Here is a 26,016-nt window from a genome sequence, read left to right as displayed (position 1 = left end):
GGACCTCGTTGCACCGGGCACTGCCCAGATGCACAGTGAGGGATACCCCTGCCCTTCGGAGCTAACAATCTAGACAGACGAGACGGACTAAGGATGGGAGGGGAAACTGAGGCAGAAGATCTGCCAGATCCAGGCCTAGAACCCAGGTGCCCTAATGCCCAGTGCCTTAGCTGGTGACTCATCCAGCACTGCTATTCAGGGCTCAGCCACAAGGCAGCAGCAGCGCCCCCAAGTGCCACATTGGGGCATTAGAACAACCACCTCCTCCAATGCCCCCCTTCCTGCAGATCCCGGTGCCAGACTCCACTGGCATCACCCAGCCGCTGAGCGCCCCTCAGTGGCTGGGTGGTAATTTGATTTGATTGGGGCTCTGAGTCACTGAACGGGTCACCGCCGCGCCACAGAAGGGAACTTGGAACAATTTCGTTACTACTTGGGTTCTTCCTCCTGCAGCCAGCGGGACCGTAAATGCCATATTGATTAATCCGTTCGCCCGCTTACTGATAAATAGCGTCTAATTTGTTGCCTCTGGGCACGGCAGCCAATGCAGATGAACCGCGGGTGAGGGAGATTAATGGGTTGCTGGGTGGTAATTTGATTTGATTGGGGCTCTGAGTCACTCCGACTTCGGCAATTTAACCCCATCGCCTGCAATTCCGCTAGCACCTGGGACGTGGCTGCTCCTCCACGGGCCGGGTGGCAAGGGGGATTCCTCACGGCTAACTACCACAGGCTTTCGAGGGTTAAACCGCCCCAAGGAAATAAAATCCTTGCAGGCCAAGGCGGCAGCGTTACCTAGTGGCTTGGGAGACAGCATACCTGGGCTCTATTCCTACTGACCTTGAGTAAGCCCTTTCTTGCTCCGTGCCTCAGTTTCCCTGCCCACTCCTTGTCTATTTAGCCTGTGAGGCCCAGATCCTCAAAGGTATTCAGGTACCTGACTCCCATAGGCATCTAGGCCTACACCCTTGGGGTCAGGGACCGTGTCCCACTCTGTGTCTGTGCAGCGCCCTGCATAATGGGGCCCCGATCTCAGCTGGGTCATCTCGGCACTACCTTAATACACTTAATATTATCACCAGCTGGGGATGATGCCAAAGGACTTGTCTACGCAACAGTGCTATTTTAGGGGGAGCCTCGCCAATTTGGCCCCGCGGACGCACGCGTGTCTCATGCGTTATCAGGGCGAAATGGGAATTTTCCATAGTATTGCTCTGAAGCCCCTGTGCACCTCAGTTTCCCCCACATTTTGCATTACTACTCAGCGGGCGCAAAGGGGTTAACAGTGCTCTTGCAGCAGAGCTGGAGATGGGGCATGGGCGGAATAGCCTCTCTGTCAGGGGCAGACCAAAGGGACCAAGAGAGAATCCGAAGAGGGACAATGCCCAGAACTTGCCCACAAGCAAACAGCAGCCCAGAGGAAGGCGATTTTCCCTGGGGAAGCTGAGCCGAGGTGGCGAAGTTAAATGGAGTCCGTGTGACAGCATGGCAGGCTGATCGCATTGGCTTAGCCAGCATGGCCCATGGCTCCACCTTTGTCTCTCTTTGCTGGCCTCAGGACTTTCAGATTCTGCAGCCAGGCGACGAACAAACCATCCTGGGAGAAGGCTGTCGGCTGTGGCTGCAGGTACCCACTGAGAGCACTGCGCCCCGCTGGAGTCTGGCTGGGCTGGATTCACTGCAGGGAGCCCTGGAGAGAGACCCGGCTCGCTGGTGCCCAATGGGCCAGTCTCAGCATCTTGCAAGCCCCGGGCCTGCCCCCGTGGAACTGAGGCCCCTGGGGTTCCAGCCTGCTAAAGGGGTCCCTCGCAAGGGACTGGTTACAGGTCAGAGCACGGGCCAGCCCTGTGGATCTGTGCCAGGAGGACCCTCTCTCTAACTTCCCTGGAAAGGGTTAATGGGAGCGGTGCCCAGCGCCCCCCTGGGGACGCGCCCGGGGTGGTTTGCATTCTGCTGCCTCCCTCGATTGCGTTTGGCAGGCGATAGATTTCATCGAACATCTTAATGATTAAATGCAGTGCACCTGCGGTTCTGCTGCAGCACCAACCACCCCCTGCCCTCCCCCCCCCCCCCGGAAACCCAGCCCTGCGCGCGCCATCCCGGGAGGGAAATCAAACCCCACTCAACGGCCCCGGCTCTCAAATGAACTGAGCTGTGGGGGCTGGCCTCACCCCAGGGGCGGCTCCCCTGCTCCCTCCGCTTGTTAGAAAGGTGAGCTGGGGCAGCTGCTAGAAGGTTCCTAATGCAGTCCCCCGGGGAGGGGGAAATCGGAGCAGGTTCAGCTGGGGGAAGGCAGGCCGGAGCAGCGGGCAGAGTTCAGGGCTGGGAGTTGGGGCTGCGGGATTCTGTTTCCAGCTCTGGCAACGAGCAAGGTCTAATGGCTAGGGCAGAGAGCTGAGAGTCAGGACTCCTGGGTTCTATTGCCCAGCGCTGGGAAGGGAGTGGGGTGCAGTGGTTAGAGCTGGGGGGGGCATGGCTGGGAGTCAGGACGCCTGGGTTCTATTTCTCAGTGCTGGGAAAGGAGTGGGGTGCAGTGGTTAGAGCCGGGGGGGGGGGCGTGGCTGGGAGTCAGGACTCCTGGGTTCTATTTCTCAGTGCTAGGAAGGGAGTGGGGTGCAGTGGTTAGAGCCGGGGGGCGTCGCTGGGAGTCAGGACTCCTGGGTTCTATTGCCCAATACTGGGAAGGGAATGGGGTGCAGTGATTAGAGCTGGGGGGGCATGGCTGGGAGTCAGGACTCCTAGGTTCTATTTCTCAGTGCTGGGAAGGGAGTGGGGTGCAGTGGTTAGAGCCGGGGGGCATGGCTGGGAGTCAGGACTCCTGGGTTCTATTGCCCAGTGCTGGGAAGGGAGTGGGGTGCAGTGGTTTGAGATTGCTTTGAGGGATTGCTTGCCTGGGACTGAAATGCAGCCACCTCTGGGGTGGAGCGCTTCAGTGGTTTAGCAACCACCCCACAACGCTGCACAACCTTTTAGGGCACACAGGAAGACAAAGGCTGGATCAGGCTAGCAAATTAGCCCTTCGCACCTGGAACCCTGTCATGCCCAGCAAGTGGGATGAGTTTCTGGGATTTCAGCCCAGTTTCTGTGGGGGTGGGGGGTCATCGGTGCAGCATGAGGGAGTCAGCTCAGGCCACTGCTCCAGGCTGCAGCATGGCAGCGTCTGATTGCTCTGCCGGGCTTGGCTCTAAATCATCCCAGCGGATGCCAGGTACCATCGGCTCCCCTTCTCAGCCTCTGGCCCGGCTCTGATGAGGGAAGGGAGGGACCTGAGAGTGTCTGTGACAATAGCAGGAAGCAAATAACGCTGTGAGACATCCTGATTCGAGCAATGCCGTGGCTCCAAGATCGGCAGCTCCGACCCATTGCATCAGAACCCTTCACCCCAGGGAGAAGAGCAGAGGGGTGGACGGGGCGGGAGACGGTCTGCCTGCCTGCCTGCCTGCCCGGGGGCGAATAGCAGACCCCTGACTCCCCCACAGCTCCAGCCTGGAGCTCTGCAACTCTTGTAAGCTGGCTGCTACCTGCTTGGATCCTCTGGTTTGTTACAAGGGCAAATGCCCCTCCCCACACTCCACTGCCCCTGCCCATCCCCCAGGGAGGCTGGCGTGGAGGGGAGGCGATTTCAGGCAGCTCTTCTGTTCACACAGTTGCTGGATTGAAGGCACGGGGGGCTCCTGGCAGCTGCCCCCCTACTCTAATTAAAGTGAGCGGTTAGCATGAGGTAATCGCTGGCAGGAGACAGAGCCAAACCTAAGGACACCATGGCCATAAACAATGGGCTCGGGCCGGACTGCTCCCGGTGCCAAAGCACTGGTCTCTCCAGGCCGTCGGCCGACTGCCTACAAAGGAGGGGGCACAAATCAATCGCTCTGAATCCCCCCCACAGCACTCCCCATCTCTCCCAGCTAGAAATGGGGTGCAACAACCAACGTTAGAATTCTTATCAGTATTAGAGGCTCTAGCCGAGATCAGGGGCCGTCATGCCAGGTGCTACACGGACACATAATAACAGAGATCGGGGCCCCGTTGTGCCAGGTGCTGCCCAGACAGAGTAACTGAGATCAGGGCCCCATTGTGGGGGCGCTGCCCAGACACAGAGTAACCGAGATCAGGGCCCCCCCATGCCGGGTGCTGCATGGACACAGAGTGACCAAGATCGGGGCTCTGTCATGCCAGACGCTGCCCAGACACGAAGTAACCGAGATCAGGGCCCCCTGGTGCCAGGTGCTGCCCAGACACAGAGTGACCGAGATCAGGGCCCTGTCGAGCAGGTCGCTGCCCGGGGAGAGTGAGAGCCAGTTACCGCCCTGAAGAGCTCCCGGTCTCTACAGACACAGGAAGTGCCCTTGTCCCACAGGTGGGGCCTGGAGAGATGGAGCGATTCCTCCAAGGTCACAATTAGAGTCAGCAGCAGAAGCCGGAACGGGCCCCGGATCTGTCCACAAGCCCTTTGTCTGGGCACTAGCCCAAAGCAGCAAGTGACAGTGACCATGCAGGCCCAGGGCCTCGGAGCAGAGGAGCGTGTCAGGGCACCATCCCCACCATGGCTGAGACACCCCTCCCTGCTATCCCCCATCAGCCACAGACGGAGCCCGATTCCCTCACGCCCCCCACCCCCGGGCACACCCCACTGCAAAGCAGGCCTGAAACACCAGCAGAGCAGAGCAGCAGGGCCATCATCTCTGGGACAAGCCAGGCTCAGCAGGGAGGCTGGAGCCTCAGGGCTGCAAGGTTAGGGAAGGGTGGGGGCTCTGATCAGAGCTCACCCACATGGCTGAGTCTCCTCCATGCAGGATGCGGGGGGGGCCTTTCCCCCCTCACCCATCCAGCTCCTCCATCCACCCGTCCCTGTGCCCCAGCCCTCGGCAAAAGCAAGTTCCAGGTTTGTTACAATTGCCCTCTCACCACCCCTTGTCCTCTGTAATGTTGCAGACTTCTGGGTTCTACCCCCAACTCTGGGAAAGGAGTGGGGTCTAGTAGTTAGAGCAAGGGGGGGCTGGGAATCAGGACTCCTGGGTTCTATCCCCGGCTCTGGTAGAGAAGTGGGGTCTAGTGGTTAGAGCAAGGGAGACTGGGAGTCAAGCCTCCTGGGTTCTATTCCCAGCTCTGGGAGGAGAGTGGGGTCTAGTGGTTAAAGCAGATGAACCTGTCCATCAGGACTCCTGGGTTCTCATCTCTATGATTTCCTGTGTGACAGGGAACAAGTTCTTTCCCCTCTGTAAAAGCAGCCAACCCTGCCCGCCGTGGCTGTTTCGCAAGGTGCCAGATAAGCAAAGCCCAGCTGATACCCGCATGACGGGATGCAGTGCTCAAGGCCACACTGGTGCGACTCCACCGTGCCTGTTGTCAGCCTGGCCCGCTCACTCAGCCCCCACACGCAGCCCAAAGGGCCACCAACGCCAACTGCGTGGCTTTCACAGCAGGGCCAGCCCTGGCAACAGGGGTCTGATCACACTGGATACGTCTACACTGCAATTACAGACCCACAGTGCCCGTCTCAGGGTTATGAGACCCTCCCACTTTGCGGGGTCTCAGAACCTAGGCTCAGATGTCTCCTTTGCTACCGTTAGCCCCATGAGCCTGAGTCAATTGACCCAGGCTCGGAGACCTGCTGCCGCGGGCTTTTCGTTGCAGTGTAGCCAAAGCCACAGAGACAGGGCCCACAGTGAACCACCGCAGCCCTCACCAGGGCTGGACCGGGGACAACGACCGGAGTGTCTGACTGTAAGAAAACACCTGGCAACTGCAATCCAAATTAGTGCCCTTGGGTTCGATCACCCCACCTCCTCCGGAACCCGCAGCAGGCATCCAAACTCCCCAGGTGCCTCGGGTGTAGCTTAGGTTAAGTAGAAATTAGCCCAACTCGAGCAGTGTGGGAAATTGAGGTCGGTAGTGTGAGAAAGTTAAAAATGAGCTGGAGACAAGGACAAGACCCGAGGGTAAGCTGTGGGTCTGTTTTGGTTATAACTGGTCTCTGCAGGGCTTTTAACGAGTGTTTTTAAGAACTGTGAATGTTTTATTAAACCGCTATCTATAGTGATAGTATGGGAAGGAGACTGGTGCAGATGGACGAGCTGGGGGAGGGAATATCTTTTACTGGACCAATTTCTGTTGGTGAGAGAGACAAGCTTTCAAGCTACACAGGCTCTTCTCCGGGGCTGGAAACGTACTCAGAGAGTCCCAGCGAAATATAAGACGGAACAGATGGTTTAGCGTAAGTAGTGAACACATATTTCTGGAAAAAATGTACCATGAAACCAATGATACACCTGAGACACATGGATGATATTTTCCATGATACGTCCCACAACTTCAACAACCCCCACCCGTCCATTAAACTCTCTCAGGAACACTCCCACACCAGCATCCACTTCCTGGACATCGCAACCAGCTTCCGTAATGGATAGGCTGACCACCTTTCTAATGGCTGGTAACTGGGCCGCCGAGACCCCACCCCTGCCCAGCCTCTTCCCCCAAGACCCCACCCCTGCCCACCTCTTCCCCCAAGGCCTCGCCCCTGCTCCACCCCTTCCCCAGGCCCCACCCCATGCTCCGCCTCTACCCCAACAGCCCCGCCCCTGCACGGCACACCACCGCGAGCCACACCTACCTTCATAGATCCAGTAACCACCCCAAACACACCAAGAAATCTGTTACCTACAGCCAGGGCCTCAGTACCACAGAATATGCTCCAAGGAGAAAGTCTGGGATACACACCTTAACACACGCAAAACCACCTTCACCAAACAAGGACCCTGCACCAGATCGCACCATGGAACGGGGCCACAGTTTGGGCATCAGTGCCCCCCTCACACACTTTTAGGGAGCGTCTGTTGCCCCGTCTGTGACCCACTGACAACCCCACCCAGCTGCTTTCCTCCCCCCTAGGCCTTCAGGGGTGTTAAGGGGCCACTTTACCTCGAATGGCCCCTTGAAACCCAATCTGCCCCACCTTGTATTTAGCTGTGACCCTCAGGATGTTTCCCAGCCCTGAAGAAGAGCTCTGGGGAAGCTTGAGAGCTCATCTCTCTCACCAACAGAAGCTGGTCCAATAAAATATATGCCCTCTCCCACCGTGTCTCTCTGATATCCTGGGCCCCGCACGGCTACAACAGCGCTGCCCACAACGGGTGCAGATGCTATTTCAAATAACGTGTCCCGTAAAGCCCCAATCAGGAGGTGGCGGAAAGGGGACTAGGATGCGGGGCAGTTTGATGTTCATTAGTGGGATGATGGCTTATCACAGGAGTAGTTTTGTTAAAATAGAGGCGCGCTCCAATTAACACGCCAAGGGGGTTACCAGGTGTCCTTCACTCTGTTGTCAGCGGACCGAGCGCCCACCGACCCACTATCTCCTCGGTGGGTGTGAGAATAATTGTTAGTGTGAGCGGGATGCAAACACAGGGGCAGTGTTGTGGAAGCGGTAACTGCCCGGCCTGTTTGCTGACCACCTCATTCTTCTTTGGAACAATGATTGGTTTTCTCATTTAAAGTGTCGGCCTGGCCTCCTCCACTAAATACATCTTCTGTTATCCACCCAGAGGCTCCAACCTGACCTCCGTGTGGGGTTTTATTGCGCCTTTATCTTTAAGGGATTAATACTAATCGGGAATGTTTCAACATCAAGGGCCTGATCCTGCAGCGTGTCGCAGGATCTGATTGCCCCAGTGTCCAATCCCCCTGGAGCTTCAAGGCCTGATCTCTGCCAGTGCCCCCAGCATCTCAAGGATGATCCCCATGCCCCACCTCCTCGTGTGTGTGATCCACGTCTCTTCTACTTGGGCAGCATTTTGCACAGGCAAAAACGATTCCACGAGACGCAGGCCTGCAAAGGGGCCGGATCCCTGGCTGGTGTGAAGCAGCATTGCTCCCTCTGGCCCTGGTTTCTGAAGCCAGGCGCCCTCTCGCCACACTGGATTGCGGACGCAGCCCAGACGCTCCCACAATGGCTCAGTTCCCACCAGCGAAAGCCACCCCCGGCAGCAAGTTCTGCTGGCCATTTCCCGGGGGGGGGGGGGGGAAGGGACACGGCAGGGGCTGGGAAAGCGTGAGATTGGGAAAGATTTCCCCCTTCTCCTGCAGTCGGCCCAGCTCTTCCCATGACTCTTAACACAAACATCCCGTCCCTAGCGTGATCGGAGTGTTACAATCATTCATTCCCCGCCCCCATCCCCGGCTTTGCATGGGGAAGCTGGGAACTGAAAGCTGTTATTTCCGTCACACACACGGTAGGCTTGCGCATGTACCCCATTGTTGTGGTAGGGTTGTGAGCACACACTGCAGTTTGTTATTGGAGGGTTGCACACATACCCGGCTGTTATGGTAGGGTTGTGCACAGTGATTTGTTACTGTACCATCACACACAAGCACACACACCCCTTGTTATGGTAGAGTTGTGTACACACAGCAGTTTGTTATTGTAGGGCTACGTACGTGCCAGTCTGCTATTTGCAGGGTTATGCCCATGCAAGCTGGTTACAGAAGCGAAGCCGGTGCCAGGTTGTCATTGTAAATGTAGCAAGTCCTTGTTATTTGAGGGTGTGTGCATGCCAGTTTGTTATTGTAGGGTCGCACACTTGCCCATTTGTTATGGTCCCCTTCTCTCGCCACTGGACCACAACTCTTTCCATACATAGCAACAGGGTCCAAGAGTCTTGATCCCCTGCCCACCAGCTCTAACCCTTAGACCCCACGCCCCTCCCGGAGCCGGCAACAAAAGGAGTCCTGATGGCCCATCTCCCACTGATCTCAGGAGAAGGTTTGGGTGGGGAAAGGGTAAAGCAGGGGTGTTTCCTGTCAAATAGCAAAGCAACCCTGCCATGGGGGCAGGGAATGGGTTCTCAGTCCCCACCCAGTAGAATCCTGGCCCCCACATCTCACCCAAGCTGCTCACCGAGGACAAATATTTAGATGCACATTTGCTTATTTACATTTCCCGCAGCTTGGGGCTGGATCCTGGAAAGCCAAGCACCCCATTCATCTCCACGCCCACCCCAGAGCAGGGAGTGCAGACTGCCAGCGGGCGGTGCCAGGGCTCCCCCCTGCACTGCCCCTCTGGCTGTGGGGGAGCAGAGTGCATGGGGCTGCAGGGTGTCCCTATGGCAGGGGAGCAGGCTCCGCACCCCAAGTCACTCCTGTCTTTCGCTGCCCGTGGGGGGTTGCAGAGGGGTCCTGGGCCGCTCCCCTAGATCCCTGCCTCTGCACACGCACTGCCCCTTCCCCCCACCACCCTGGCCGCTCCTCTGTTCCATTCCTACCCTATAACCGTGCACTAGGATTAACCGGCCCCATTACAATGCAAAATATTTGTATTCACTCCCAGTGCAAAGCCCAGGGGGCAGGGGGAAATCAATGGGGTGAGGTTGCCCCCTACCCATCTGCAGAGGCCGCTGCCCGAGAGCACATTTGTATTGCATCTAGCACTCTGCCATCTCCCTGAAAGGTCACCCTGATAAGGCTGGAAGGGGGAGCATAATTGTAACCCATGAAGCCGGACTAGAGATCTTTATTTATACGCTGTTTGTGAAAGCCGAAGCGGCAGCATTAGTAGGAGCGATTCCAGCCGCTGCAGCCAGTAATCAGGGCTGGGGGAAATAATCAATTCACTTATTTTAATTTGGGGTTGGTTTTAAAGGCTTGTAAATACCAGAAATGGAGCAAAGCAGCGACTTGGCAAGCAACGGAGAGCAGGGTAGGGGCTCATCAGAGGCAACTTTTGTTCATTTAAAAGCTTAAACATGCCAAGACAATTCTGGTCCTTTATTTTTTGCAAGCCAGGATCATGCTGGTCATAACATCCCAGTCTGCAGGTGGTGCCTGAGTGCAGCAGGGCAATAGCTCAGTGGGGTTGGGCCACGCTGCCCCCTGCACGACGTGCAGCTCCTGACACTGCTGCGAAGCGGGTGTGCGGTGGGTAGCGACCCTACCATAACAAAGCAGCATCATAGCCCCACGGCCCACGAGAGGCCCTACAATAACAAACGGGCACCACAGCCCCAGGCCCACGCGAGTACCCTACCGTGTCAAGGCAGCATGCACAGAGCTTGGCAGTAATGTTGCAGTAGAGCTACCTGCACACGGTGCGAGGCACCAGACCCACATAGCCCAAATGTTGCTCCATTTCCCCCTGCGTTTCTCTGCCCCACAGCTCAGGGACGTAGTGGCAAAGAGCAGCTGCCCCAGCGCTCGTCACAGGGCTGGAGATGCGAAAACCGAGCCAAACGCCAAGGGCGTTCTTCAGGCAAACCTCCCAGCGACCGGATTTGCCCCGAGCGCACCGAAGACCCTACAATAACGAACAACTGGCTGCAGGACAAGACACAGTGCATGCGGGCCAGCATTCCCCAGCCCCCCCTGCACTAACAAACCAGCGCCTCAGGGTCAAACGATAACTCTTGGTTGCCCCAGCCAGCATTTGCAAGAGGCCCTACAATAATAAAGCCAGCGGGTGCTGCAGAGTGCTAGAGAGACCCTGCAACAATAAAGAAGGAGGCGCAGCCCGGCGCCTCGGAGTCACCCAACAACTGTTATAGAGAGCTCCAGCCGCTCAGTGCAGATCTCAACTGGAGGCTCTTTGGAGCAAGGACTATCTCTTTGTTCTGTGTGTGTACAGCACCTAGCGCCACAAGGTTCTGGTCCAGGACTGGGGCTCCTATGAGCTACTGTAATACTCCATATAAATAATGTACAGCGCCTAGCACACTGGGATACGGGTCCAGGACAGGAGCTCCTAGACATTATCATAATACATCTAATAGCAATAAAAAGGAGAGTGTCCAGTGGTCCTGGGAGTGCCTGGGAGCTACCATAATACACCTAATTTCAATACAAATGTACAGCACCTAGCACAATAGGGTCCTGGTCCCTGACTGGGGCTCCTAATTGCTACCATAATACATCTAATAAATAAGAATAATAATAGTTATAAAGCTGGTGTGTACAGCAAAGCAGTCACCGGTGACCCCACAGAATCAAAGCAACACAGAGAGTCCAGCGTTACCAGCGCCACTCCATGCTAAAATTCTCAAGCATGTGGCCCAGCAGTCACCTGAGACCCTACAATAACAAACCAGCACGTAAACAAAAGACAGAGAGGAGGAATCATGTCAGGGTGCTCTGTTTGCAGCCTGAGGCACGCGGGCTATAATTAACAGCCGAAGGAAATATATTATATATATATATATATATATATTAGAAATAAAAATAGATGATGGATCTTGTGCCAGGGCCCCAAGCGGAGGAACCAACCCATAGTTTTCCAGAGGAACAAGAGAGGGCGCCTCTTGTGAATGGAAATCTCTGCTCGGCTCTTTCCATCCTTGAGCTCCAAGCGGGGCATGGGATTTGATCTCACAATGGACGCCCTGGGGGAGGAAAGGCCAAGCCCGGTTATTGACCAAAGCTCTGTCACCTGGTGAATGTGGGAGGACAGTGGGTCGATCTCTCCTGTGTCTCCTTGGGCTAGGAGCTGCAGTTATCTCGGGGCCGGGAGGAGGGGGAGAGACAAACACCCCGACCTCCGCAGGAGAGTGAGGACCTGGGTTTGTGGCGTCCCAGCACACCTCGCTGTTTTGTTAGCATGCTGGTAATCGGCACTCATAAGAGACCCTACAATAACAAACCAGCATGCATGGCCCGATGGCCCAGGAGCAACCCGATCATTACAAACCAGCATACACAGAGAATTACCAGGTGGGATCACATTTAGTATAGCCCAGTATAGCCAGTGACCACAATCAGCTGCGTCAAAGCAAGAAACCCTGCAGCTGATTCCGGTCACTGGCTATACTGGGCCAGGTGGATCTGCAACAGCTGCAAGAAACCCTGCAGCCATGGGATAGCCTGTCCCCAGGGAAAGGCCCCTTGTGGCGCACCCAAAAACAAGCACACCCGACAAAAACAAACCAGCACACGCAGCCCCAGCCCCACGGGGGCCCGACAATGACAGGGCAGCATACGGCCCCACCTGTACAATGAGCAGTGTTTCATAAAACTGCTCACAGTCCAGGAGTCAGTTCCTCTCTCACTGATGCGCAGCCACTTCTGGGGTGGAGCACCACCACTGCTTAACCCTTAAAACACCCACAGTGCTAACAGCTCTCAGGGGGGACATTTTTCATCCTTCCAGCCATCTCTAAATGCTTTACATGGGCGGGTAAGTATCATTATGTTCTTTTCACAGGTGGGGAAACTGAGGCATGGGGAATGACTTCCCTGGGGTCACTAGGCTGGTCAAGACTAGGAACAGAACCGAGGAGTCCAGTGCCTCAGCTGCTGCACTGCATCACATCCCCCTTTCCTCCCCCAGATCTGTCCCAATGGTTCCTCGCCTGCCCATTTGGGACAGGAAGTGAAGAAAAATGCTGTTTCTAATGGAAACCACAAAGGGGTGGAGGAGGGGGATTTGCACAGGAGAACTGAATTCCCTTCCCTGGAGCAGGAAGGGCTCAGAGCTTATGCCAAAGGCTCCTATACACTAAGCCAGGGAGCGTTCGGCTGTACAAAGGGCTCTGGGATGCAGGCTAAGGAGATGGCCCCAGGGCCCGTGCTGCTGTTTGTGATCCTGGTGAAGAGGCAATCACGGGACCAGAGCGCTGGGGAAATCAGTCGTTACCAGGCATGTCCATCCACACATGGCTGTGTCACCCCATCCTGCCAGGGTGCAGGCCCCAAATGCGGCAGAGAGATTCTGCCCCAGGGGCCAGGGAGAACTGGCTGGCCTGAGCGTGGGAGATGCAGCGTCCCTCAGCCTCCAAGAGAGGGCGCTGTTCTGCACCCCTCTGCGTGAAACGAGTTTGCTGGGTCTCAGTCCCAGGCCCAATGAGCCGCGTGGCCAGGCGGATGGCAACTGACGCCACCCTGCTTGGCATTCACTGGTCTCCTTGGTGAAAGGCCCAGGGCAGAATGGGTCACGATCACAAGCCTGACTCCCCTCTAGAGAGTTGGTGCCTTCAGGGCAGGGCAAAGAGAGTGGGAGAGAGATGCTTCCTCAGCTGTCCCTGATTGGTGGAGTGAGAGTCTCCAGGGCTGCCAAACCGGCAGTCACCCCAACTTCAGAGATGGGGGGAGGGCTGTTAAACCAGCTTGTTCTAGTCTAATAACAGCTGATTTCCACAGCTCTAATTGCCAATCAAGAGATTGAACAGCCCCCCTAACAGGAAGATGGGGCTGGCAAGACAGAGTGAGTCTCAGGGGGTCTCTCAGCCAATCCCCACGTCCGGTTGTAATCCCTGACGGGCTCAGGGGGCAGGGAGGGGATATTTCCAGCTCCCCACCCCTGGCCTGAATACACCAGGAGCTGTGATCTTAGAGGGCCGGAGGGGGGAGAATCCCTGCCCCCCATACACTGGCTGGCTCTGATCAGGGCTGGAAGGGCACCCCCAGCCCCTCACCTGCTCCTCCAGAGCCTCTTCCCATCTTTTATTGTTCATAATAACTAAAGGGAGGTTGGGGGAGGGGCGGGAGCGGCTCCACGTCCTGAATTTCCAGTGTGAGAGAGAGATCCCTGCAGAGAGCCACAATGCAAGAGCCGGAATCCGGGGCTGCGTCCCTAGGACTCAGCCGGCTCTCATCCTGCCAACGCCACGCCAACCCACGCTGCACCTCCCAGCCCTTCAGCAACAGAGGGCAGGGGGGCAGCATGGTGCCTACACTACAGCAGGAATTAGGCGTCACCCTGGCCAGGGATCCGCAGCCCCACGGCAGGTCTGTGCTGGGATCCGTCTGCGTCCGGGCAGGGGGCAGGGTAGGGGGTGGAATGTGTGGGGCATAGGAAGCAGATCTCCTCCCCACTCTTGCCCACCTGGATGGGGAGGGATCACATATACATACACGCACGCACCCGGGGCGCCATGATTTCCCAGCCCCTTATGCCCCACCACCAGCGGTAACTCCACAAAGTTACTGCAGCCTCAGAGCTTTGCCACAGAAGGGAGCGACTTCTCCCTCCCCACACCTCACCCCCTAAGTTGTTCCTTGGGCTCCCAACAGATCAAGATCTAGAGGGTCCTGACACTCAAGCTAAGCTCCCACTGATGCTCCATAGCAGCTCTAACGTGAGCAGTACAGGGCCAATGACACGCAGTCGAGGCATTCCCATTCTATCCAGCAGAGGGCAGTCTCTCCACCAGTTCATAACAAGACATAATGCTCCTCTCTCTGGTGTCTCCTAGAATACATTTCATACCTCCACAGGCTAATGGGATTTGGGATCCATGTAATATGATTCGCAGTCACAGCATAACCTGCTTCCTACTGACATGGTGCAAAACACCTCAGAGTCACTCTAACTTTCCATTAGGAATAATATGGGCTATTACATGTAAGAGAGCAGTGCTTAGACACCCAAACTGAAAGTAGGGCCCCATTGTGTCTGGTGCTGCACAGACATAGGGGCAGAGACAGTCCCTGCCCCCAAAGAGCTCACAGTCTGAAGAGATAAAGAGCAGGGGGAGAAACTGAGGCACAGAAATGGGACACAACTGATCTAAAATCATCCAGCAGGCTAGTGGTAAAGCCAGGCTTAAAACCCAGGCATCCTGAGTTCCAGCTTGCATCCTACCCACTATATTCCATTGGAAGATTTGGAACAAAAAACCCCTTTCAGCATCTCACGCCTTCGTGAAAGGGAATGCCCACCCCCGCAGAGCTCTAGCCATGAATTTCTGCCCTCTCTGAGCTCCCGGGTTGCTCTTCGTCAGCAAATCACTTTGGACAAATTGGTTTTGGCCGCCAGCCTTGCTTTCAGATGGTTCCCTTCTGCCATCTGAGGTGTGCAGTTGGGCACCTCTGAATCACATGGTGTCGCAGCTCCCCCTGATTGGAAGACTGAATGCTTGAGGAGCTGCTAATTGGTGGCTCTAAAAACCATGGAACTCGGACTGCGTGAACTTTTTTCACACCTTTCCAGTTGCTGAGCAAATGTCTGTACAGTCTCTGGGACAATGGGGATCCGGTCCCTATCTGGGGCTCCTAAATGATACCATAATCCACCTAATAGCAATAAAAATGTACAGCGCCTGGCACAGCAGAGTCCTGGTCCATGTCTGCAGGCTCTCACACGCTACCATAATCCAGATAGCAAATAACCACAATTACAGCCTCGTGCATCACAGTGAAACCTACACAATGCTTTTGTTTACACCTCACGGGCCAAACCTGGGGCGTAGCATGAGGGACTGGAGAAGAGAGTGTGACACCCGGGGCTCAGGAGCTCAAGGAGCCTGATTCAGTCTGACTGCCCCATCGGAAGCAGCCCCATGATGGGAGCTTCCGCTTTCCTTCTCGCGTTAGAGCCCATTCCTCTTAAACAGGAGTAACCGAGGCTGGACGCGCACGGCGCTGTACAAATGCAGTCCCAAGGAATCTCGCTCCCCCTCGGTGTGCCAGGCATGGCATTATCGGCGGAGAACAGCTTCCGAATCCGACACTGCAACCTGCCGCCACCAAGTTATTAAGGAAACGAGTGAGGATCTGTTCCAGCCCTCGCCTCTGACACAACACGCAGGGCCCTTCGTGCAAAGAGTTGACTCCTTTCCAGGCCTCACAGGCAATGTCACAGGTGTCGTCCTCCCCGACGCCCAGCTGCCAACACTAGTGTGGCAGCGGGCGGGAGGGGAAGGAGCGGTTGGAAAGGGTTAAAAAAACCAGAAGAGATTGTTTTTGTTTTTCCAGGACGGATTTCCACATGCACCATTCAGAGGATCTGAAATTAAATCTGAGCCTGCGGAGACAGGAGTTTTATTGTGCCACTGGGTTGCAATCTGGGAGCAAATCCATGATCCTGGCATTTAGCGGGAGGGAAAGAGTCAGTTCCACCGTTGATTTCAGGATCCCCCAAAATACCATCTCCCCGCCCCCCCATTCCCCTCCCCGATTGAGACCAATGAGAACAGGGCACTAAAGGAATTTCTCCTTCCAAGGTTTCCAAAGCAGCCATCGGACCCCGAATGAATTTCACTGAGCCCCCTGCCCCTTCCAGCAGCAGCCACCCTGCAATCCCCGGGGTGCCAGATCCCCGGTTTGGGGGGGGGGGGAGAACACGGACACCCAGATGGCTCTGTCCACTGCAGCAGCCTGGCTCGCAGACCACGCCGAGCCTCGCTAGCTGCCCAAACGGGCAGGGGTCCGAGCCAGGGCAGCGGATTAAAATAAACTTGCGCTTGCAAAACAGGAGGGGGATTGAATTCCCCTCACCCCTCCGCCCCATATCGGGGGGCCCCCGGGGCTCTTTTCGCCCCCACGCTACCGTGCTGAACGGCAACACCCGGGGCATAAAAATAATGAATAAACTGCAAACTTTCCAGCCAGCCTCCCTGCCTGCGAGCCGGGCTTCTGCACACGCGGCTCGCCGCCGCTCCTGGTGCTGGGGAAACGTGCAGTCACCACAATTCACCAGGGTTGTCTGTATTTGTGTCGGGAAGGGATTGGGGGGGGGGGGCAGCCCTGGGCGAAGCGGGGTACCCCTGACAGCTTGTTTGGGGGGGAGGGAGTCTGTCCCCTATAAACGCACCGTCTCCTACAACAGCCCCCCTAGCGCTGGCTTTAGTCCTTGGTGATGCAAAGTGCCGGGTCCCCTTTGCCCGGCCGGTGGGCTCGCCAACTCCCGTGGGACCCCCGGGATCACGGACCCGCACGCCCGGCGTCGCCTAAGCATCCTGGGGGGAAAGAGGGGTGCACCCTGCCGACCCAGCCAGCGCTCCGGCACCACCACCACCACCACCCCCGGCACCCCCCGCTCTAGGAGCAGGTGAGAAGCCACCTCCAGCAGGGGGCAGATTTCCAGGCCAGCAGCAGCCGCTCAATCTCCCCCCCTGCCGCCCCCCCAAGAGCTCGGCTCAGAGACAGCCTCCCAGCTGTGTGAGCCTTGGCTGCAACCCACTGGTTTCCAAACAAGACTTCTTGGACACAGGATGCGAGCCGCTTGCCAAGCAATCCCCCCTCCCCCATGCAATTACTCCCCCCTCCCGTGTCCTCGCCCCCCCATTGCTGCCCCCCACCCCCAAGACAAACAGGGGCTTCCGTTTGCAGTGTCAACGCGCGCACCTCCCCGCCCAGGTGGGTTGCCTCCCCCCATTTGCAGAACAGAGACACACAAACACACATCCAGGCTGAACCCCCCCGGCTCCGATCGCCGCCCCCCCCCCCCGCCTTTGGGAGAAGTTTCACGCCACGGAGCAAGTCAAATCGCTAACTCCGGACACCCCCCCGCCCCGGGCAGGGCAGGCTCCGCTCAGCCCCGGGCACAGGCAGCCGGGGCTGGCTCCTTGCACGACCCCAGCCCCCGACTCCCGATCCTGGCAGGGAAGCAGCCCCCCGCCGCGGCTCTTACCTCCGATCCCTGCAGCCCCGGTTGAGGCCGCCCCGTCCGGGGCCCGATCCCCTGGCGTGCGGGGAGCTGGCGCCCCGCAGCCGAGTTATAATCCGGCCCTGCGCCCCGACGGCCGAGGCGGGGGATAACAAAGCCCTGCCTGCCACGGGCTCGCCGCTCAACGCCCAGCCGGCCCTCCCCCGGCAGCCAGCGCCAATCTCCGCGCAGCCCTTGCCGCTCCCCTCCCCCGGCCCAGCCCAGAGTCCTCCCCCTGCTCCCGGCCTTGGCAGCAGCCAGCGCCGCTCCCCGGCAGCCGGCGGGGAGAGGGAAGGGGGAAGCCAGGGGGAGCGAGCCCGGGCTGTAGGCCCGTCCCCAGGGTGGTGCCCATGGCCCCGAGGGGGAGGAAAGGGAGGAGAAGGGATCAGAGGAGGGGGAGGAAAAGACCCGAGGAGAAGAAGGGAGGAGAGGAAAGAGGGGCCAGGGAGGATCGAAAGGGGGCCAGGAGGTGTTGGCCTTCGGTGCAGCCCCGTGAAAAGTTCTCCCTCGCCCCAGAAGCGCCACGTTTCTGCTCCCCGGCAATATTCCACCGTTTCGGAATTTCCTCTTGTCCCCAGTGCGAGAGAAAGGGGGACGTTTCCCCTCCAACGGGGCGTCGGAGCCGTCGAGCTGCCCATCCAGGCCGAGGGCCCGAGGGAAGCGAAACCCCCTTTCCGTCGGTTTTGCGGGCGAGATTGCCCCGTTCCCGCCAGCCCTTCTGTGCGGGTTTGTCCCCCAGCGGTGCTGAGCCCCCGGGGAGTGGCTGGGACTCCTGGAGCCGCTCAGCGATGGCCCAGCTGCGTCAGGGTCAATGCCAGTCCACAAACATGTGTGAAATGCATTCTCCCCGGGTGCCCTAGGCTATTGACCCAGGTTTTGAAAAGCTTTTATCCCAGGGCCTTGTCTTCACTGGGAAACGGGGTGTTTGGACCCATGTTAAAACCCAAGTGTAGACAGGGCAGTGTGTATTTTAACATGTCTTAAGCCACTTGGAGCCAGCCCTAGAGGGGAGCCTACAGTGTAGCCCGACCAGCTAACTTGTTAAAGCTCCGGCTTGTCTTCTCTGCCCTGGGGCTAAAATCCTGGCTCCAATGAGTACAGGTGAGGTTTGCCATTGACTTCGGTGGGGTTAGGATTGTAACATGCGTTGGCTAATATATGTCAGCTAACATGTGAGTTAATACAGACCAGCTAACACATGTTAGTAAATACATGCCAGCTGACATGTGTTAGCTAATACATCCCAGCTACCGTGTGTTAATTAATACATGCCAGCTGACATGTGTTAGCTAATACATCCCAGCTACCGTGTGTTAATTAATACGTGCCAGCTAACACATGTTAGTTCATGCATGTCAGATCACATGTTAATATACGTCCGCTAATGTGTTAATTAATACACGCCAGTTAACGTTAGTTAATGCATGTCAGATAATGTTAATACATGCCAGCTAACATGCTAGTTAATACATGCCAGGTAATGTGTGTTAGATAATACATGCCAGCTAACACATGCTAATGAACACAGATCAGCTGCCACATTAGTTAATTCATGTTTGCTAACATGTGTTAGTTAATACACACCAACTAACACGTTAAAACCACACCTGCTTCCTAGTGTAAACATGGTTGTAGTGAAGACACACTCTCTCTCTCTCTCCCTGATGCGTGTGCAAACACCCACACCCACACTTTCTACCCCAAGTTAGACTTGAGGCTGTGCTAGCCAGAAAACAACTTGTGGGAGGACTCATTATCTCCGCAGAGAAATGGGCAAGCAGCAGAGAGTGTGTGGAAACCCAGCCCCCCCCCCGCCCTCCCCCACGCTGCTTTAAAAGGACAAGACTGCAAAGCTGGCCTGGGCTGGCTTGGCAAGATGTTGGCACTGCCCAAGCTCTTCTGCAGAGAGACACCTGCCCAGGTAGCAAGGAAATGCATGGCTAGAACGTGTTCTTCTAGCACAGCTCTTCCTGGTGCACAGAGGAGTCCCGGTTTAGTGCCACACGACGGGAGGCCACAAATGGTGCACTTGAGGGTGTGGGGAATAAACACACAACAAATCTTGTGCTAAGTAAAACATCTGTCACTCCAAGAAGCATTTGGGTGCTAATTAGCCAATTATTTCTCTCTCTATCTCTTTTTTTTTTAAAGTGTAGCATCAGTAACGGGGGCGGGTGGGGGGAGGAATTGAATAAATAAAAATATGTGACGCTCCTGCCCCCGATAAACAGGGGCCTGCACAAAGGGGGGGGGCCAAGCAGGGGCCTGGGTCCCCCCAAGAATCAGCGGGGGCCCAGAACTCCTCCAGCCCTGGGGCCATGGTGGCGAGAGCGGGCTCCTCCAGCCCCTGGGGCTGCGGCAGGGCACAGAACATACCCCTCTAAAAGCAATCAAATTTAAATTCCTGTGCATGCCCCTGCCAATAAATAAATCTAGGAAGAAATTATTTTCATTCAGAAGATCTTAAACCATGCCACCGTTTTCCTGATCTCTCTTAAAATCAGAAAGCACGAAGATGATGAATACATTTGGATTTTGTGTGTGAGTGTGTTTATAGTTGTGTGTTTTTATTGCTCCGTTTGCCTGGGTAGAAAGTGCCGGTGTAATTAGCAACACAGCAGCCTAAGATGCTGGGATTTTGAAGTGAGAAGAAAGTTTAAAAAAGATCAGCCATTTTTTATGATTGTGTGGTTGTCGCTGCGACTTTAAAGGCCTGCTGCTGCCATGTGTGCGTACTCATCTGCAAGGATAGATAGATCTGAACCTGTGCAGCACCCGACACAATGGGCCCTGATCTCGGCTATTCTCTGTCTGTGCAGCACCCGGCACAATGGGCCCTGATCTCGGCTATTCTCTGTCTGTGCAGCACCCGACACAATGGGCCCTGATCTCGACTATTCTCTGTCTGTGCAGCACCCGACACAGTGGGGCCCTGATCTCGATTATTCTGTGTCTGTGCAGCACCCGAGACAGTGTGGCCCTACTGTAACAAACCTAAGAACACTAATAATGTAAGAGGGAGAAAAGTGCCAAGATAAAAATAGTCTATCCCACATTTCCTATAACCGATCACTCTGGGGTTGTTCAGACAGACTCTGAACTGGCCGATTTCCTTCCCGCTTGTGGGTTCACTTTTTGCACTCCCCTCAGCCGGCACCGGTTCTCTGTTCACTTTCTGTTTCAGTCTGTTTTGCTTTCTAGCTCTAGGGTCTGATCCAAACCCTACTAAAGTCCAGGCCAGTCTATCCCATTGACTGTGGTGGGCTTTGAATCAGGCCCCTAATGATTTACACTCAAATTAGGGCGGTTAGTGGATAGTGCACTGGACTGGGAATCAGGAGACCTGGATGCTAGTCTCGGGTCTGCCACTGGGTGGCCTTGGGCAAGTCGCTTCCCTGCTTTGTGCCTCAGTTTCCCCATCTATACAATGGCTGAAAACCACCCTGCTTTGTAAAATGCTGTGAGATCTGCGGGTTGAGGGGTGATATTAATATCACTGGGGGTTTACATGCTTTATAGCATCTGTTGGCTGAGCTCACTGCATTCACAGGGGGCCCCCTGCATCTCTCCATCTCCTGTGTGTGCCATCCTCTACAGCAGGTTCTCTGTACCTCCCCATACCAGCATCTCCCATTCTCTTCCCCCCACCCTGGTGCCAGGGGTTCTGTGCCCCCCACATCATAATTCTTTGTGTCTTTCTGTCCAGGAGAGCAGAGAAAGGGCACCAAGCTGGGATCTAAGCCCTGGTAAGCCCACCTACTAACCCGTAGCCGCAGCCTGATGATTTACACCCAACAATTTTGGTTTGGAAGAAATAAAACAAGTTTTATTGATCAAAATACTAACCAGGCCTCGCTGGCACGAGTGGCCGGCGTCAGGGAGCGGGGATGCTGGGTTACCCTACTTCCAAGCAAAGTCAGTGGGAGCTGCAGGGACTCGGGCCCAGGGCTCCTAACAGGGGCACATCCGATGCTGAGTGCCCGTGAGAATATGGCCTCAAGCATCCCACTGAGCGCTGCAGGCCCTTGGGGGTCCCCAGTTGGGTGCCCCAAAACGGAGGCCCTAGCAATTAGAGACTGCTTTTGGACATAGGAATGGGTAGACTGCAGTCAGGATGCCTGGATTGTATCCTCCAGCTCTGGGGGGAGAGACAGAGTTAGAGCCACTGGGATTGGGAGTCAGGACTCCTGGGTTCCATCCCCAGCCTGGCCTCTAATTTACAGTGGCACCTTGGGCAAAACACGCTCCTCCCGTGCCTCAGTTTCCCCACCCATTAAGTGGCCTCAGTAAGACACCAACCACACAGCCAGGCACTGTAAATCAATGCTCACTGTGCTTTGAGATCCCTGACTGAAAGGAGCTGTAGCTGGTTGCTCAATAACTTGGTTCCCACCACAAGGCCACCCCTCTCCAGAGCAGCTCTGCACCAGGAGGAGCCTGCAGGAAGAGCATGGCATTCTGGGTAGTGAGATGCAAATGAGCACCCCCAGGCTCATCTGTTAAAGGACAGAAAGGCCTCCTAAATGAAGCTGCTGTTCCCTGCAACCTCCCAGGCAAAGGGCTCCTCTAATTCCAGCAATTAGCTTTTGCTTGTTAGTTCGGCAAAATGGTGATTCGAGAACGGGGCTGCTGCAGAGATGGTGACCCTCTCACCCCCTTCCCTCACACCCCTGTTGCCTCTGCTCCAGGATCTGAGACACCCCCGTCTTCTCCCTCCCCTGCCCATGGGCGCTCCCTGCTGGCGGGGATGAGATCAGAAGTAGCTGCAGCGGCTGGTGGCACTGGACCGGGTAACGTAACACTCGGCCTGCAGGCTTACACATGCCAATCGATGGCGCTCCGCCAGCCCCAGGAGGTCAGTGTTTTACCAAACACTCCTTTTACCAAACTCCTTTTACCAAAGGGGAGCCGAAGCCTGGAGAAGGGGAGAGGTTTGCCCAGTGAGTCAGGGCCGGCCGGACATGGCCATAGAACCCAAGCGTCTGGGCTTCCTCCTCCTTGCTCTGACAGCTAGACCACACTGCCTGCCCAGAGCTGCGGATAGAACCCAGGAGTCCTGGCTCCCAATCCCACCACCCTCTCTAATTACTAGGCTGCACTGCCTACCCAGAGTCAGGAGTCCTGGCTCTCTGTCCCCTCCTATAACAGCTAAATCACACTCCACTTGCATAGCTGAGGACAGAACCCAGGAGGAGTCCTGACTCCACCGCTCCACCCCCCAGTCACTACACCCCACTCCCTACCAGAGCTTGGGATTGAACCCAGGCATCCTGACTCCCAGCCCCTCTGCTCTAACCACTAGATCCCACCCCCAAAGTCTTTCTGGTGAATCTTTCCCAGCTAGTAGCTTCTCAATCCCTGCCATGGGGGAGCACCAGGCCCATGCTCATGTAATGACCAGACACTATGATGATGGGCCCATCAGAAAGAGATGAATCCCAGTCAGCCACGTTCCAGGCCCACAGAGATGGGGAAGATCACTGGAGTTGGGGTGTGGGAAGCCCCCATGATCTCTGAAGACCCCATCTCTGAGGGCAGCTCACCTGGATTGCAGCTGGCAGAAGGGATCCTTGTCCTTCTGACCCCCGCCCTTGGGCCCCACCTCCTGCCTGAGGCAAGGGGAGGAACCCCAGAGCCCAGGACTGAGCAACCCCCTCTGGGATCTGGAACAGGCTGAGGGGGAGGGAGGTATGTGACCCTGCCCTGCCTGGGGGGCTGGTGGGAGAGAGTCAAGAGCTCACATAATAGGGCAAAGGGATTGGATAGGCCTGACACTCCTCCCCGCAGCTGCTCAGACCCCACCCCCAACTCCCTACCATGCTCGTCTTCCAGCTGCTCAGACCTCCCAACTCCCTATCATGACCCCCCAGCCACTCAGATCCCCCCAGTTCCCCACCATCACCCCCAGCTGCTCAGACCCCCCAACTCCCCACCATGCTCCCACTGCCTGATTCCCCACCACGCCCCCGCTCTCCAGCAGCTCAGACTCCCCCACCCCCGGGCCTGCCTGCATCATAATCCGCCTGTCTTATTTATTTATTGACTCAGAAAAACTTTGTGTTGATTAGGATGCGGGGGTCCCGGTGGGATCCAACGCCTGCCACACATGATTTCCCTGGCCCGCTAATTACCAGCAGTGCTAATGGAAGCGCCAGCTGGAACTAATGAGCTCAAAGCGGGATAGGATGGGGGGGTGGGCGCCAAGCTGGGCTTTGGGGACTACTCCGTGGATGTTGATTTCCTTGATCTTCTCCCCTCCTCCCACCCTCTGCAAACAAATTCTCCAGCCCCCTTGAGGACATGTGGATGGGGAGCTCTGGGAAGACAAGGTCCCACCTCCGATCTTGGGGTCAACATAGGAATAAGATCTCGGGAAGGTCTCTTTGAACAACTGGTACTTCCCTCCGCTGCAATGTGGGATGACATCTGGAGTGACGGGGGGCTGCCACAGCCGCCCTCGGCTGGCAATGCTGAGATCTCCCCACCGGGCAGCTCCCCCTGCCCTTCGGCCTTGGTTTTCCTTGGCCCCGTGCCCCTGTAGAGGAGCTGGATGGGCCTGCTGGGGAAAGGAGGGAGGGTCTTGATGCTGGACGGTGACTCAGAACAGCTGGGCCCAGTTCCTGCTACAGCCCAGTCCTGGGCCCCCATTGGGCTGGGCACTGTGCCAACACAGACCAAACACAGCCCCTGCCTCAAAGAGCTTCCAAAGGCTAAGACAAGAGACGCCAGGCGAGCCTCAGAGCTTAAACTCACAATGGCGCTGGCCACTAAAAAATCCTGGCCTGGGCAGAGTCACATCTCAGAGTCCAACAATCTGTAACCCACTGACCCGAACCATGATTTGAGGACTTCAGTTTTGAGCTCAGACATAGGTGAGAGGTTTTTCGCAGGAGTGGGCGGGTGAGATTCTGTGGCCTGCGTTGTGCAGGAGGTCAGACTAGATGATCATGGTGGTCCCTTCTGACCTTGATATCTATGAATCTATGACCCTCCTTTGGCCTACCATGGCAGAGATGTCAATTGCACATGGCCCCTTGATGGGTCTCTTGCAACATGTGTTAACTGCTTACGCTTAACACTCTGTTCCACCTTGTACTTAGCTCCGACGCGCTGAGTACCTCTCCCAACCCTGAAGAAGAGTCTGTAGAGCCTGAAAGCTTTTCTCTCTCACCAACAGAAGTTGGTCCAATAAAAGCTGTCACCTACCCAACCTTGATGGCCTACCTTGATTATCATGCACATTGTAGGGAGAGTGGTCACCTTGGATGAGCTATTACCAGCAGGATAGTGAGTTTGTGTGTGTGGTTTTTGGGAGGGGGGTGAGAGAACCTGGATTTGTGCAGGAAATGGCCCAACTTGATTATCATGCACATTGTGTAAAGAGTTGTCACTTTGGATGGGCTATCACCAGCAGGAGAGTGAATTTGTGTGGGGGGGTGGAGGGTGAGAAAACCTGGATTTGTGCTGGAAATGACCCACCTGATGATCACTTTAGATAAGCTATTACCAGCAGGACAGTGGGGTGGGAGGAGATATTGTTTCATATTCTCTGTGTGTATATAAAGTCTGCTGCAGTTTCCATGGTATGCATCCGATGAAGTGAGCTGTAGCTCACGAAAGCTCATGCTCAAATAAATTGGTTAGTCTCTAAGGTGCCACAAGTACTCCTTTTCTTTCTACCCAAACTTGTCTCTCTCAGACCCTGGGACCAACCTAGCTACAGTAACACTGCAAACAGATAGACAAGGGAGCTGAAGGAGACAACAAAGCTACAGATTCCCAGCCTGACATCGGGCAAATTATTTAGGGCCAGACTTTCTGCAGAGCTCAGCTGCTGTATTCATAGGGTCATAGATTTGAATGCCAGAAGGGACTGCTGTGATCATAAGAACATAAGAATGGCCATATTGGGACAGACCAAAGTCCATCTAACCCAGTATCCTGTCTCCCGACAGTGGCCAATGCCAGGTGCCCCAGAGGGAATGAACAGAACAGGTAATAACCAAGTGATCCATTCCCAGCTTCTGGCAAACAGAGGCTAGGGACACCATCCCTGCCCATCCTGGCTAACCTATTCCCTATGAATTTATCTTGTTCTTTCTTGAACCCTGATATAGTCTCAACTTTCAAAACATCCCCTGGCAAGGAGTTCCACAGATTAACTCATCTGTCCTCCTGGATAACAGAGAACTGCCCCCAAGTAGTTCCTGGAGCAGACCTTTTAGCAAAACATCCAATTACATAGGCATCGCTGTAAATGACCTGCTGTTCAGAGGAACGCAGGATGTCTGGGGTTGGGTTCTTCACATCACAGCTGTCCCTACAGTAGCTGCTGGGCACTATGGAAAATCTGGCCCCACTAGGGGCTGTTAAGCCTTGAAGGTCTGGCACTGAGATCCTTTGGAAATCTAATGCTCACGTCTCTGTGCTCCATTCACTGAATCTCAGGCCTGGTTCCCTTTTGCTTGCATCTTGCTTGGGTTCCCTATTGCGCAGTGGGGGTGAAATGCTGCCAATCAGAAGGGCAACACGTTCCATGGGTGCAAACAGCTGTGCAAAGCTCAGGGCTGTGGCAAGGTGACAGGTCTGTGCCTCAGTTTCCCCCACTGTAAAAGGGATGTAAAATGACCCTCCCAGGGAGCACTGAGAGGATAGTTTGCCCAGCGCATGCT

General features: G+C 55.8%; 1 protein-coding gene across 2 annotated transcripts in view; it reads right to left on the bottom strand.

The window, feature by feature from the left end:
• SEMA6C (semaphorin 6C) overlaps window positions 1-17,485 on the bottom strand; it is a 94,109-nt gene extending 76,624 nt beyond the window's left edge. The window contains exon 1 of one of the 2 annotated variants that reach the window (XM_084613868.1): window positions 17,330-17,485. The gene's annotated coding sequence lies outside the window, so the exon portion shown is untranslated. The remainder of the gene's footprint in view (window positions 1-17,329) is intronic. The other variant, XM_084613869.1, reaches the window with a different exon arrangement.
• Window positions 17,486-26,016: the final 8,531 nt, after the last annotated feature.

This window comes from Lepidochelys olivacea (genome assembly GCF_965140295.1).
Source record: "Lepidochelys olivacea isolate rLepOli2 genome assembly, chromosome: 24".
Classification (NCBI taxonomy): Eukaryota; Metazoa; Chordata; order Testudines; family Cheloniidae; genus Lepidochelys; species Lepidochelys olivacea.
The sequence above is the reverse complement of the archived record's forward strand: the minus strand, read 5'-3'. Positions and strand labels throughout refer to the sequence as shown.